Source organism: Porites lutea, chromosome 7, assembly GCF_958299795.1.
Source record: "Porites lutea chromosome 7, jaPorLute2.1, whole genome shotgun sequence".
NCBI lineage: Eukaryota > Metazoa > Cnidaria > Anthozoa > Scleractinia > Poritidae > Porites > Porites lutea.
The window spans coordinates 1,896,044-1,910,403 of NC_133207.1; the positions used below are offsets into that span (position 1 = coordinate 1,896,044).

Here is a 14,360-nt window from a genome sequence, read left to right on the forward strand (position 1 = left end):
GCGATTAAATTGTAATCGTTGTATGTTTGCTTTCCTGTTGCTTGAAGCGCGAAAATCGTTAACCTACGATTCATCATAGCTATATTACAATATTTCACACGTGAAAGAAATCTTTCTCATGCAGTTTGAGTATGCGAAATTTCATATCTTCACTTTCATCTAAAAAAATTGTCAAATCTGATTGGCTATCCCCCAAGAATCTCTGAGGTTTGGAGGACACGTATCTCTGTAACAAAATTCTCTAATCTGATTGGCTATTCGCACCTCTGACGTTAATTGGAACAATTAAACTTGAATGGCTTCTTTCTCAGTTTTTCTCGCGCGTTTAGCAGAAGAAAAAAAATCTCGACAGACCTTATTCTGTTTTCAAAAAAATTGATATCATTACAAATTTATGCCTCAATTGATGGTGGCAAAACTTTGTTTTGTCCAATTTTGTCTGTTATCACACTCGTAATTAAACGTGTATTTTCATATGATTAGAGACCAAATTGGATTCCCTTTTATCCTTTAAAAACAATTACTAATGTTAAAATAAACCCACCTAACTATCGTAAAAAATACGATATGACGACAAAATAGTCAGGAATAGTTATTGTAGCGCTGTTGCCCGTTTTTAACATCTACGTTGTTTTTTCCTGAGCCAGTCTGATTCCGTACAGGCAGTTCCTTTTTTACTGAAGTGTGTTTAATGTGTAAATCTCCAAGTTTCCTTCAAATTTTTCCTTTCTTACGGAAACGTTTCTAGGTGAAAATCCTAAGAGAAAAAATAGCCCGTTGCAACATTTCAGCAAGAGGCCTTGTTTGGCTGTTAACAACAGAAGTATTTCGCTGTCTCGGCTCAGATTTAGAGTGGCTCAAGCAAATAGTTACTCGCCTTAACAGGGCTAGAGCTCTAAAGCTTAAAGAGTTAATGGACTGCCTTTCTTGTCACTTTGCATTACATTGTAGGTGAGAGAAAATTGGGTTTTAGCCAGCAATTTGTGCGGGTCAGTAAGCCAATAATACAAAACTTTTTAATTGCCAGTTTGTGGCGACCTTCTCTAACTTTTGACGGCTTCCTGTTTACAGAGGTTTACACAGGGCATAACATTCTACTCTAGAAGTTGTTTTGCGGTTAGCTACCCAGCAGTTAATGGAGAAAGAGCTTTAACACTTAAGATTATATAGAGAGAGCTTGAATAAATATCTCCCCCGGCTTTGTTCCCCTCTTGCTAGGCAAACTTAAGTTGAGGAAAAACAATTTTTCATAAATGTCCCTAAGTCACTCTCTATGATCAACTATGTTATTCTAGTATGCTTAACCAAAACCAAATTATTCAGTACCTCCAAATCACCCATTTTCATCTATTTTGCACTTGTTCAGAGACCTCCAGGGGTTAAGAAATCTTGAACGCAAATTTGCTTTGAATTACGTATTGTATTTGAGGACTTAAAACAATTTTTAAGGGAAACCATTTTGCGTTGTTCTTCTAAGATTCCTCTCGGCTTAAGTGACTGTTTAAATGTTTAGGACGTTCGTGAAAAAATCTGCATAGCGTTTACCACAACCAGATTAAAAAAACCTTAGGGCTTTCAGAAATACAAAAAGGGAAAAAACAAAAGAAGGTCAATGACCTTAAGTCAAAAATAAACCTCGTGAACTATAATAACATTCAAATATTAATGGTAACTTGCCTTTTAGCTTCAGGCGATTTGGGTGGTACTGGTTACTTTATCACACAGAAACTGGGCGTATGTTAAACCCCATTTTTTTAAAACTTTCGAATGGCTTGCGAATCTCGCAGCCTCCCTTTTCAGACCACATTACACGCAGCAAAGTTTAGCCGGACAAGACCATTTATTTTTCCCCAATTATTCTCAAAATTAGTGTGGTAAGGAGAAGACTCGAATTCCCATAATATCACGTCCTACTCTACGTCACTAGTTCATCCCTGGGAAAAATAACTTAGACTAGTAGTGGTTTTATGCAAATTCTCACCATATTAATCGGCCTTAAGGTTTAAGCTGTATACTCACTTATAAGCCGCCGTGAATTGCTAGCATGGGGGCCTACGTCCTTGTACAGATTGTAATGCCATCACGATCTTACTGACTTAGATAGAACGAAGAAATTGCAAACACAAAACCGTTTCGTAACTGCTGGACCAAAGATATACGGACTCAGGAACCCATTTCCTCGGATGCACTAGAATGTAAGTAAATTTGCATTTTTAATAAGTGCCAAATTCGAGGAACATTTGTGTGGCTCAATAAATTGACCCTCAGTTTTGCTAAAATCTTCACTTTTAAATTCTTCACCGTGTTGATGGAAAATGTATCCCGCAGGTACAACTTCCAGTTAATGGAACAATAATGGAGTGGGAAAAAGGAATACTGATAACGTGTATGAAGAAGAAGGCAATTTGCTTTACCATTAAGCCTTCTCCCTGACTGAATGCTCCCCTGCAGAGTTCCATTTTTTTAAATCACCCCCTTCTCTGTGAGACTCTAATATCGACCAGCCTCTCACCACAAAAAACTGTAGACGGGCTAGGATCTAATATCAGAAGCCGGCTTAATGAATGTAAGCACATTTTATGAGTTCGAACTAGGTTTGAGTTTGAAATCGTAAAGGCAAGTATTGGCAGATTGTGTTACTATTTTTAAAAAAGTGTTATCACCTTTGAACCTTGTAGAGCTTTAAGTAACTCCTTCATCTTATTAATCCGTATTTTCAATCAAGCCCCATATCTAGAAAGCCTGAATATAGATAAGGCCCACCTCTTGGAGTTACATACAGCGTTTAAAGTATTCCTCGGTTAACAAGCCTTTACATCTTAATTTCTCTGCTTTTGAAACGTTTTGCTTACGAACCATGCTTAATTTTTTCAACATTATTAGAGTGTGCGAATCCTATGTGACAGAGGTTTGCTTCACTTTTTGTTTGAAATGGCCTAAAAAAGCTAGGATAACATTTACAAATTGTTTCGTAAAAGTGGTCAAAGTATATAATAATTCAGCCTAATAACCACAAAATATAACTTAATCTTACGTGGTGCAGGGCGTTGATTGTATTTCGCTGTGCAAAATGGTTGTAAGGGGCACGTTTTTGCGTCGTTGTAAACATCACCACTACACCCTGATTATATGACACATAAAGTACTGTTCCGTTCTTGCATGTTAATAAAAATGACAAGCCCATCTTGATAGGATTATTATACTTTTGTTACTGATTGTGAACAAGTGCCAGGGACAATTTCAGTTGTATTTTGCAGTCTTATCTGTTTGTGGGGTCCAACACTTTTATAATATCATCATCAGATGGATTCGGAGCAGAGCTTCTTTGTTACGTTAAGTGATCCTCTGTCATTTTATTTGAAGATTTACGGTAGCCTGCATCTGAAATGTGTTAAGCTAGTTGCAAAATTGTAAGCATGCTCACATATCCCAACAAGTGTGCGAAGGATTATTTTATCAGAATGCATAATTCGGCGAGCCCAATTGTTTATCAAGGGGTAGATGGAGCTGATAATCACGCATGCGTACATAAATGATCACCAGCGATCAATTTTGCAACGACGACAGTCGTTCAGCATTTGCCTCAAAGACAGTAAAGCAGAAGGCGATTTTCCAACGAAATTCTGGCTAGTTTGAAAGTAAGTTCTTATGCCAGTCTCTGATATAAGCAGAATGACGAAATCACCAATTCGTGAGCGACTAGTCTATCGAAACCCCTAGGAGATCAATCAGTCTTAGCATAACATTCGAAACTCATTATCCAATCAAACAGCTTGTCACATTGTCGCTATTAGAGCGGTATTTCTTAAGTCGTTTATGCTCAAACCTGCTTGTTCAGGTTCCGTTGAACATTGGACAAGGGCCTAAAGCCAAACTGAGAGCTAGTTTCCTTACTTTTGCGCAGGGTAGGCGTTGCAATAAGTAACTTTTATCCTTACAAGTCCTTATCTCTTCCGAGTCTCACCTACATATTCAGCAACAAGTGAAAGTAATCTCATTGATACAAAAAGAGAGACTTCTCGCGTCTTTAATTTTTTTACTAGCTTTAATGAAGTGAGGGTTTAGCCCTTCTTGTTGAAGCTATTTCAGAACCGTTATTTTGCGATAATGGTTTGTTGGAAATTTCTTATCTTGACAGAGGGGAAAAGACTCATCTATTTTATATACTTCCTCACGCACGGATACTCCGCCAGAAAAACTTCCATAAAGAAGAATTGCAGACAAAAACGCAAGACGTCTTAAAAGGTAACTCTATATTATCATAGCAGGGTGGCTCTTTTGTTTAAAATATAGAATTGTCTAACACTTCTTTAAAGCGAAAGACGAAGACTGTCATAACATATTATTAGTGAACAGTATAACTTACAAGCTGGGTGAGTATGTTTCTGTTTCATTGCTAACGCCAGGAGGGATGGGAAAACATAAGATTTGAAATTAGCGGAACAGGAGACTATGCCTCCCCGCCTATAAAACGGGGGTTCACATTATGTTAGCGAGCAATAAAATTAACCGAAGGCTTTCAATCGTTATAAAGACAATACATGGATGATGACCATCTAAACGTTGTGTTGTTTTGAGAGACTAAATATCCACATTGTTGTTGCTATTTACGTTGTAGAACAACTGTTTTCTTATTTATTTAAAATATTCGTATAAACGACTTTTTCCTTTGATCTAGTCTTCAGCTGAATTGCTCCCTCAAACATTCAGTTTATACGTTTTCCTTGCTTTCTGATGTTTCAGTAATGTCAAATGCAAAGTAAACCGACTATTCTTTTTTCACTAATCCTGTTGGCTCGCAGCCCTTTCTTATGACGCACAGAAACACCCTGTAGAATCGCGCACTTAGAACTTCCACTTCTACGTCATCCATGCATTAAGAAAATACTTGCTTCCTGGTTACATTTTGGTTAATTTAGTTGTAGAAATGTGTATAAAAGAGGGTGTTTTATATTTGTAATACTATTTTCTAAGAAGTGAATGCAGAGGAAAAACAAAACGCGAGACTACTTGTTTTTGTAATCTTATCTTAAAAGAGGGTTTAAGGCAATCGTCTTGGAAAATGGATATTTTTTCACAAAACTAAGTCGGGTTTATTTTTTGTTCCTTTGTTGCATAACCAGGCAAATCTACAAAGATAATGAAATACGAAAAAGCAACTGAGCTAAGCTGTGGCTTAGCTAAAAGAAAGGGCGCAAAATCAACGCAAAAATATATAACCAAGCGACAAGACCCCACCAGCGTCCCAAAGCCAGCGTACAGGGCTAGCACCTGAGCCATGTCTTCTTAGTTCAGTGAAGAACATTTCCTGGTGAAACTTGCTCACGTGCCACAACTACTAAGTCCACTTAGAACATTTCCGTTTTGGCAGCTCAGAGTCAACGTTTTGTAAAGCAACAACAGTGATCAAGCGTTAGTTCCCATGAAAATGAGATTCGTAAGTGTGAGGTCACTAAAGCAAAATAACAACTGTCGAGCCAGGCCTCTAAGGTTTAAGCATGTCTGCACGAATTTTTTTCTGTGTTTTAATCTTAGGTCATAAAGTGAAGCTAAAAATGCTTCTGCTGAAACAGCCATACATTATATTATCAACTTTATCACTCTATCCCAGATCAGCGGGATTTCCTTAGCCTCACGTTTGCCATGAGTTTTTTATGTTGGATCTAATCCATGGATTTTGTACCATACTTTAAATCATCTACAAATCTATGTCATTTTCAGCCATAATAGAAAATGGCCATGTTGATTATGAGACCATGATCGCTAAATAGTTTGCCAAACAGTTCTTTCAGACTAATACGGGAAAAAATGTGTTCATTGTTAGTACAAAAAGGCTTTAAGCTAATACCCCTTGGGCTTGCATACCTTCATAGTTTCCACAAAAGGGTTCCTTTTGGAAAATTACGTCATCATCACCTAAACTAATTTTTAGAGCCAAGTGCGAAGGGACCGATGAAATACTTTTCCCTGATACGGCTTTTATATTACATTACAACAAGTTCCTTCTCCATACATTTCCGTATGCGGTGAGACACTGATAAGGCGAACTGCTGTATACAGACACCTCTCTTTAATGAGCGGGACACTCTCGAGGCCGTGAGTTAGTGTAATAGAGACAGTCCGTAAAAATGAGATGTGAGAAGAGAGAACAGATTTTCCTAGAAAACGTTTGCGTTAGAGGAATGTTTTTACGTCTTCAATTGAAGCGCGGCAGAAAATGTGTATATCCAACCAAAAAACAAATAATATATGATAAAAGCAAAGAGTATGGAGCATTTTTTATTGCGTCTGAATCTTGAACAATGACGATGGGAGAGTTACTAGAGTTGGCTGTCGGATTAAAAAAGAATTGGCTGTTGGAAGCTAAGGAATTGTCAGTAAGTCCGTAACAGCTAGATTCCATAATTCAAGAAGATTCAAGAATCCAAGAAGAAGTTCAAGGTTTCACTTTAACAACGGTAAGTTTAGCCGGCGATTTAGCTGCTATCAATATTATTTGCGTGTCCATCCATAATAGTGAGTCTGTGCCCACAATACGAATTTTGCCGGACTGTCTAATAAACATCTGCGGCTGTATACCGAATGACTGAACAGATATACTTCGCCCAGATCTAAAAACTAGTCATCTTGTTGCTTAAGTTGCAAAACAATGTACAACAACAAACTTAACCCACATACATTTATAGCGTCGCCACGTGATTCGAAACTCGGGTGGAAGCCAAGTGCTAGCTCTTACTACTGCGCCACTCTTGGCCCCCTTGGAAGAGATAGACGCACCACTTGGGCGATTAGGTTCCATCCTTGCCGCCCAAGATCGAGAGACCTCTTACTTAGTTCAAATAGCGAATCTTGACAAGAGAAGAAATGAGCGCTTTTTTAGTTTAAGCGAGGATCTTACCCGTGGAGTGCTCTGAAGATGTCAACACAACTTTCGTAAAATCAGTGATTTGATGGTCAACGAGGCCAAATGCAGAACAAACGTCAGTTTGCTTGGTTGGCGACTGTCATGAAAAAATGTCTATGATCTTTCCAAACTTGATAGGCTTATCATTGTTTACCATTGTCAAGAGAGATTAACCAACTTTCAGCCTTAAACTCATCTTGTAATCACCTGTAAGTGTTTATATCTGAGTAATGAATTGTTTACATATCGCGCTACCGTTTTCCACATATTTATGTGAGAGGAATGCAAAATGCAGACCGAATCGAAACGCAAAAGAGTACGGCCGGAGCCGTGCATTTAAACTGGTCTTTTGCTCCTTCTGTAAACTCCTATTAATCACATGAAACCCATGATTAAAGTTCCAAAAAAATGAGTAGAAAACACGCAAATTAGATGTCGAAAATTTGTCATAGTAGAGATCTGTACTTTAAGTCCTCTAATAAAGTTTGACAACAGTATCAATCAATATTAGTTTCATTTTTAATTTTTACCTCGAAAAAAACAAATATCGATCTAAAACATGACAAGAATGCATGACTGCACAGTATGCCGCATTATGCCAGTGATACGGAATCTTTCACCCAGAAATTTATCCATAAATTTCTCAAAAAATTCAAAAGTTGCAGAAGTTAGCACAGCTACCTTGCGTGCCAAAGTAGATTTTCGCGCACAAGAACCTAACGCAAAAAAGTAGCTACTCCCTACATGCTTGTAGCTATCCAAGGTTGCTTTGTTATTTCCTATTTATTTACAATAGTTCACCTGTGCATGTGAGCAAATAAAGGTTATTTATCTAAGAAGTGGCAGACATTTGTTTTTTAACTTGCCCTAGTCAAGTGTATCTTAAGCTTTGACATACTGAGTGCTTCTTTGTCCGGCTATTGACTGTTTTTGGGGGATGAATAATTCCATTGAGACTTTCGAGAGCTGAAAAAATAAATGAATCTTGTGGAGAATTTATATAGTCGTATCATCTACATTTATATCAATAAATTGTAAAATCCCTAAGAGGACATATTGACTGAAACTCAATACCAGTATGCAGCAAAATTTTTTATCGAAACAAACTTTCGAAAGCAAACAGCAATCTCTGATATTCTCTGACGTGAAGATGATTACATCTTAGAACGTGTTATACCTATTTCAGACCGAAGCTACCAAAAAGATGTTACGAGTTAGAGTTAAGAAAGGGGTGGAGACACTAGTTTTACTGACAAGTAAATTTGTTAATCGTCCATTTTTCTTAATCTTGCCCCACCTCGTTGAGCTTTCGTAATAACTAGCAGTAATTATCTATTCAAAATATTTTGAAGAAGAAGAACTTTGGCAACATTATTGTCACCGCTAACACTTTAGCAGACGCTTGTAAACATTCGTGTGCTCTTTGACAGTCTGAATGGATAAGCTCCGTGAGACTGTTGGAACTGATTTGAAACGTAGTGCGCGATTTGAAACTAGGTGTTTTTCTTTATTTTAAGCTAATTTTGAACGCGAGTAATCTTGAATGAAACCACAGGGGCACCCAACGGCAATTTTCGGGAAAATATCTGTTCGGAAGACGATATGAGAACTAGAATTTTCGGAACATTTGTTGCAAAATTTCTTGCTTGCCTGCCTCTCCTAGGATTTTCGAACATCTACAAAATGGTATCATTACCCATTTTAAACGGATATTTACCCTAAAAAAGGCCACCTAGAATTTTCGGGAGCCTTTTCCTGGCTGAAATTTTCGAAAAGGTAAGTTTTGATCCCTATAATTTTCGGATCATTAGACTTTCAGCTAGGAAATCCGAACAGATGAAAAGTTTTTAGGGGATAAAAATATGCCTATATCTACCGTTTAAATACTAAAATACGTTCAACAATGCTATGTTAAGTGGTTTTGAACTATATCCTCGTTTGGTGCCCCTGAAACCATTTGTTTTGTCCTTTTCAGATAAATACGTATAACTGAGGTATTCATAAGAAACCTTGTAACACACAAACCCACATTATTTTAGTGTTAATGCTTTTTAACACGAAGTTAAACAGCGACGTTTTTAGAAACCATTTGCCCAAGAATTTGTTCAAAATCAAGCAGTGCAAAATGTCCACTTCCGGCTTACGTGTGTCGCTCAAAAACGTCGTTGCTTCAACTCCCTAGTATTAATTAAGGACGCAATTTTAACATCTCCTTCTGGATACGTGGCCGTCATTTTAGCTGGTCATCCAAGCTACGCGAGGCTAAAGCCTTTTGCAAGGCAAAAGGAGAACTTTTAATTCTCAGTTATTCAGTTAAGACCCTGAATATTGGTCCGGCCTCAGGAATCGAAACAACCTCCCGCTCTGCAGCCAAGCGCTCTACCAACTGAGCTAGTCATCGCGTTTTTCTGGAACTTAACATAGCTGAGACAAGTGTGACCTCGCAAAAACTTAACATAGCACAAAGAAGTGTGACCTCGCAAAAACTCAAATTTGTGCAATTATGGGTTTGGTTGGCTTATTCAAGATTGGTTTGGGACAACAATATGGCGGAAGTGACGTCATGTGAAAACTTTCTATACTGAGCTTGTTTAACAGATTACTGGTGACCGATGGGGAGCGTTTGTCACTTCCGCCAAATTGTTGTCCCAAACAAACCCTCTCCCCAAGGCTCTAAAAGAATCAATTGGTGGAGTTATGTAATAAATGGTGAAAAAGATGGACGGGTATAGGTAAACGGTTGAACAAGCTGAGTGTGAAGAAAATAATGCAGTTAACATCCACACAATATGAAACGATTAATTCATAGGCGTTGTATCTACCGGTATTTTAACGATGGTTATCCTTTCCTTAGCTGCAAATTATAGCTATTTTTAACGGTTAATTGTTTGAATGGAAATATAAGTCATATATGATTCATATATTTTGAACTGCGGATAACTATATGAAAGTAGAAATGATCCTCGCAGTTAAATGAACAACCTAAGCGGTTGTTTGTTTGATACCGTGTCCATGACATCAAACGACAAACATAATACAAAATTTTCTCAAACATATGAGGAAAATCAACTAGAAATGTAACTAGCTTTTATCATCATTTTGAAAATATGTTGAGAAAAAGACTGGGCAAAATTCTATCGGATTTGGTTGAGAACATACCTAGACTGAGTTGAGATTATTATTTCTTTTGCATTGGTTTTTGTTTATGACATAATATCACACTTTCCAGTTTTGTAAATAATAGTTCCAACCGATTTCACAAACTGAAAAGTAACATAAAATATCGGTAAAGTTTGTATCCTGAAGTTGCTTGTAAGTCCTCATTTATCAGTTGAAAAAAGCGGCTTGCTGCAAACGTTTCTCCTCGGGTGTATGAAACAAACCAACTACGCGACTGACAAGCCACGCGAACAACTTTGTTAACGTAAGAGAGAATATTCTCCCTTAGTTAACTCTAAAAGCCATGCAAGAGAGAAATCTCTTCTCGCGGGGTAAAAAAATTTATGTATGACAAGTGAAATCCTTTAGGAACCTCCTGTGATTTTCTTCCCCCTTAATTGCATTCAAATTAACTACCGTATTATCCTAATTAATAAATGGAAAGATTGTTTTCACCACTAATTCAATTGGTGGAAAATAAATAAAGTAAGGTTAGCTGTAAGGCCGGGGCCACCCACAAGGTCAGTAACATAGTATTTGAAAGGGTTTAAATTTTATATGACCATCACGTGGTCGAATAAACCAACAATGTCCATTCTCGTTTTTTTCTACTACCATTTGCCAAAACAAACAATAACACACAATATAATACTTAATTCCATTAACTTATTTCCAAAGATTCTATACGATAATAGCTCAAGCCGTTTTACTCCTAATTCCATTTATCAAACGTCTCTGGATGGATGAATGCTCAACGCCAAATATAATAAACACGAGGAATGGTGTTTTATCGGATTTCTGAACACTAAAATGCTGTTCTGAAAGCAAATTCTATTTCTTGTTTTTTATAAAAATTGATTCATGATGGACAAAACAAAAGTCAGAGGCCTGTTAAAAGATGATGTTGATGAATTTTGCGTAATTTATTCATTGGTCTGATTTTCCTATGATGATCCACGTGGAGCCTGTCAACAACATAAAAGTTTAAGTAGCGTTTTCCATGTTTCGAAATTTGTTTATAGTTTTTTCTGTGGATGAAAACCTAAATTGTGACCGGCAACGCCATTGAGGTCACTGAGCAGTCACGATGGTGCCGTTTGTATTATTCATCCGGGACTTATAAGTAATCTCTCTGGATTGTGATCAGCTCTATAACAGCTACATACATGCACTTTCTCATGATGCCGTTTGTTTTCATTTTACGGTGCTGGGTACTTTCTTGGGCCAATTTTCTGTTTGGAGCTCCAATCATAGACAAAACTGTTGGGAAGATTACCACTTTAATTTACCTCCGTTTTCATTTCTCTCCCCGCACCCCTGGGGAAATGTTGTGAAAAACTGAAGTATTTAAGTACGTATGCCTTGTTTGATTTCCCATCACTAAAGGTTTAGAAGGAACAAGGGGATATTTGGGACGAGGAAAAACCGTGTTATTCAACATCAAAAAGAACTGGATAAAATGTAAGGTCAAGGATGTTCATTTAGGTCACTTTCCCAAGTTCTTTTGTCTACGATTGTAGGTTAAAAAAAATTAATACACTTTGTGGTTTAGGGCCATGCCCCTACTGAATCCAACCCATTGTATTGACTGTTATTTCTAAAAGTCCACACATATCGTGTTACTGACGTAAATTACACACCTTGCAGACTGGGTGGGAAAAATTGGACGGCTTTGTATACGTACTTGCCTCTTAATTCAGCTTACAAAGTTCATGAATAATTGATGAAAAAAATACAAACGAAAATCTCAAGATTAAGACAAAGCTGAGTTTAAGGCTCAGATATTCTTAGGTAAATAATCAAAACCCTTAGGATTATTAGAAGAAAAAACAGATATGCAGCAATTAAGTTTTTAAAGCCGTTTGATTAACCACTAACTCTCGTTTGATCATACCTAAGCCTTGTGTTTTAAACCTGATAGAACATTCTTGCTCGTTTATCAAGCAATACTTAGTCAAAGCATATTTAGCTTCCAGTCCAGTCTTCAATCAGAACAACAACACCACAAGGCGATGAATGTCTAGCCTTAGTGAATGACGCAAATAAAAGCTTCTTCTAGGAACCCATTTTCGGACAGCAGCTGGGCAAATGTCTTGGAACAAATGCAAGTTTTTACATGAGACAAAAATTCAATCCCCTCAGGATTTTTTCGCTAACTTGACAAACATGGCCAAACTTCATTGTTTTGTACACGAATATGGCCGACGAGAAGTCATGTGAAAACGATCTGATAAAAGCTTTTCAATCACGTGGCCATCAGACTATGCAAATTTGTTGGAACAAAAGTAAGTTTGTATATGAGAAAAGAGGTCAGTCCCCACAGGATTACAAATTCATGGCCGCTGTTTCATTGTCATTGGCAACGTGACGTCATTTGAAAACGATCCAGTAAATAAGAACCATAAGGGCTTTCTATGCTGAATGCTAAGTGCTGATGGGGCTTCTCTGCGTTTGAGAATGTCAAAACTCCCCAAGTCGACATATTGGGTACAGGCGTGAACGTTTTATTAATACAATAGATTTCCGTTTCGTTTCGTGGAAAAAAATCTTATGAAGGCTTTCAATTACTGTTTCTATAGTTTGCAAAAGACAGTCGACTTAAGGTATTCTTTAAGTATCTCTTTAGTTCAAAGAATTAACACATGGCCTTGACAGAATAACTGTGAACTCGACAAAATTGTCAAATTAACCTCGATGAAAGCAGAAAGAACATGGAGTTGCTTAAACGTTTGTTTTGTGTATTCAAACAAAGATATTTGGTAGTTTTTTTGGTTTTCTAGGTGGTTGTCTAAGAAAGAAAAATTATTAACCTCTTGAGAGCTCGAACGGTTAAAGCAATGTTGAGTTGCCCAACATCGCCAACTATCGCGAGCAGTTTGTTACGGTTCTTCGTGAACATCGTGCATGTGTTCCTAAAACGGAACTCCTTTGGTTTTAATTAAGTAAAGTTAACCTGGAACATATGAGGAATTTTGCCTCTGCGCCGTTAAGGCTACTTCTAAATTGCGATTTAACCCCTAGCATGTTTGGTCAGTTTATTAGTTTCGCTATCATCCCTTTCCATATGTACAAAAGGTCACAGCCCTATTCATCTAGACAATTTAGTGTCTTTAATAGTAAAAACATTCTTTTTCAAAAGCTATGTTGCGAGAAGTGCTGGCTAGGTTCTTCACATACCTGCATGCATCGTTCTTTCGCATCTGTAGTAACCATTTAAAGATTGAGAAGCCAAAGTGAATTGATTGTAGTGGACTGGTTCCAGCATTGCATTAGCAAGTGATTTAGCTTGAAACTCTGTCTTAATTAACAACTATTAACAGCAGCCAACATTAATTAATAACATCTTTACATGAATTGTCTAATACTAAGAACTCAAAAGAGCTACTGACATCTTGGCTCCGATATAATACTTCCTGCGGAATTTCCGTTATTTAACCTGCGATGAGTACATCTTGACGAATGCATGACGTGCACTTGTTCATAATTTTACTATCTTTGCTCTGGCAATGAGATCTTGCTCTGGCGGGGGGAGAGGGGGGATTATCAAAGGATCGACGTGGTGTGCTCATCGAAAAAATTGGGATCACAGCCACAGCTCCAAAGGGGACTAATTTGGGCGAGGCCAAGCTTTATTTAACCCCTAAAGTATACCATTCTAAATTCTGAAAACCAAATAATAGTATAGTAATTTCAATAGGCAATGAAGCAGCTGTCACAGAATCTTTCTTTTCTTCACTCATTTGCTCTTTCTTTCTTTTTTTTTTTTCATTTTATCATTCTCTTTCATTTCTACAGTCACAGCCATGAGCAAATCTTTGTGGGACGGTTAAAAAGATTGGCGTTTCCTAAGTTATTGTGGGAGTTCTCCTTTTCTCACCCAACCACCTCCTCCCCCCGCCACTGTAGGAAAGAATGTCCCTGATTATTCTAGTTTAATAAAATTAAAGAGAAATAAGAATGACAATGCTTCATATCAAATTCAAATCATCAGTTTAAGAAAGAGATCCAACTCAGTTGATCTGTGACGATCCATCACAATGATATTCAATTTAGGGTTAACTCTATTGTCTGTCTTGTCTAACAACGGAAATTAAGTCAACATGAGCAAATGAGGCACAGCCAGTAGCAATTTGATGGCGATAATACCTCTCTTGTCACGAGACGCGAATTAAATAATCACGAGTGTCAGTTCTAGTGATTGAACGTTCGATGGAGTTATATTTGCGGTTTGTTTCTTTCGATTACTAAAATCTACTAAATCCCCCGATATAGTTTTGGAACAATTGGTGGTATTTGG

General features: G+C 37.4%; 1 protein-coding gene across 1 annotated transcript in view; it reads left to right on the forward strand.

Annotated features, from left to right (window-relative positions):
* The first annotated feature begins 2,059 nt into the window (after positions 1–2,059).
* Positions 2,060–14,360, forward strand: part of LOC140942705 (bone morphogenetic protein 2-A-like) — a 30,947-nt gene continuing 18,646 nt past the window's right edge. Inside the window, exons 1-2 of the mRNA XM_073391671.1 lie at positions 2,060–2,195; positions 4,139–4,245. The gene's annotated coding sequence lies outside the window, so the exon portion shown is untranslated. The remainder of the gene's footprint in view (positions 2,196–4,138; positions 4,246–14,360) is intronic.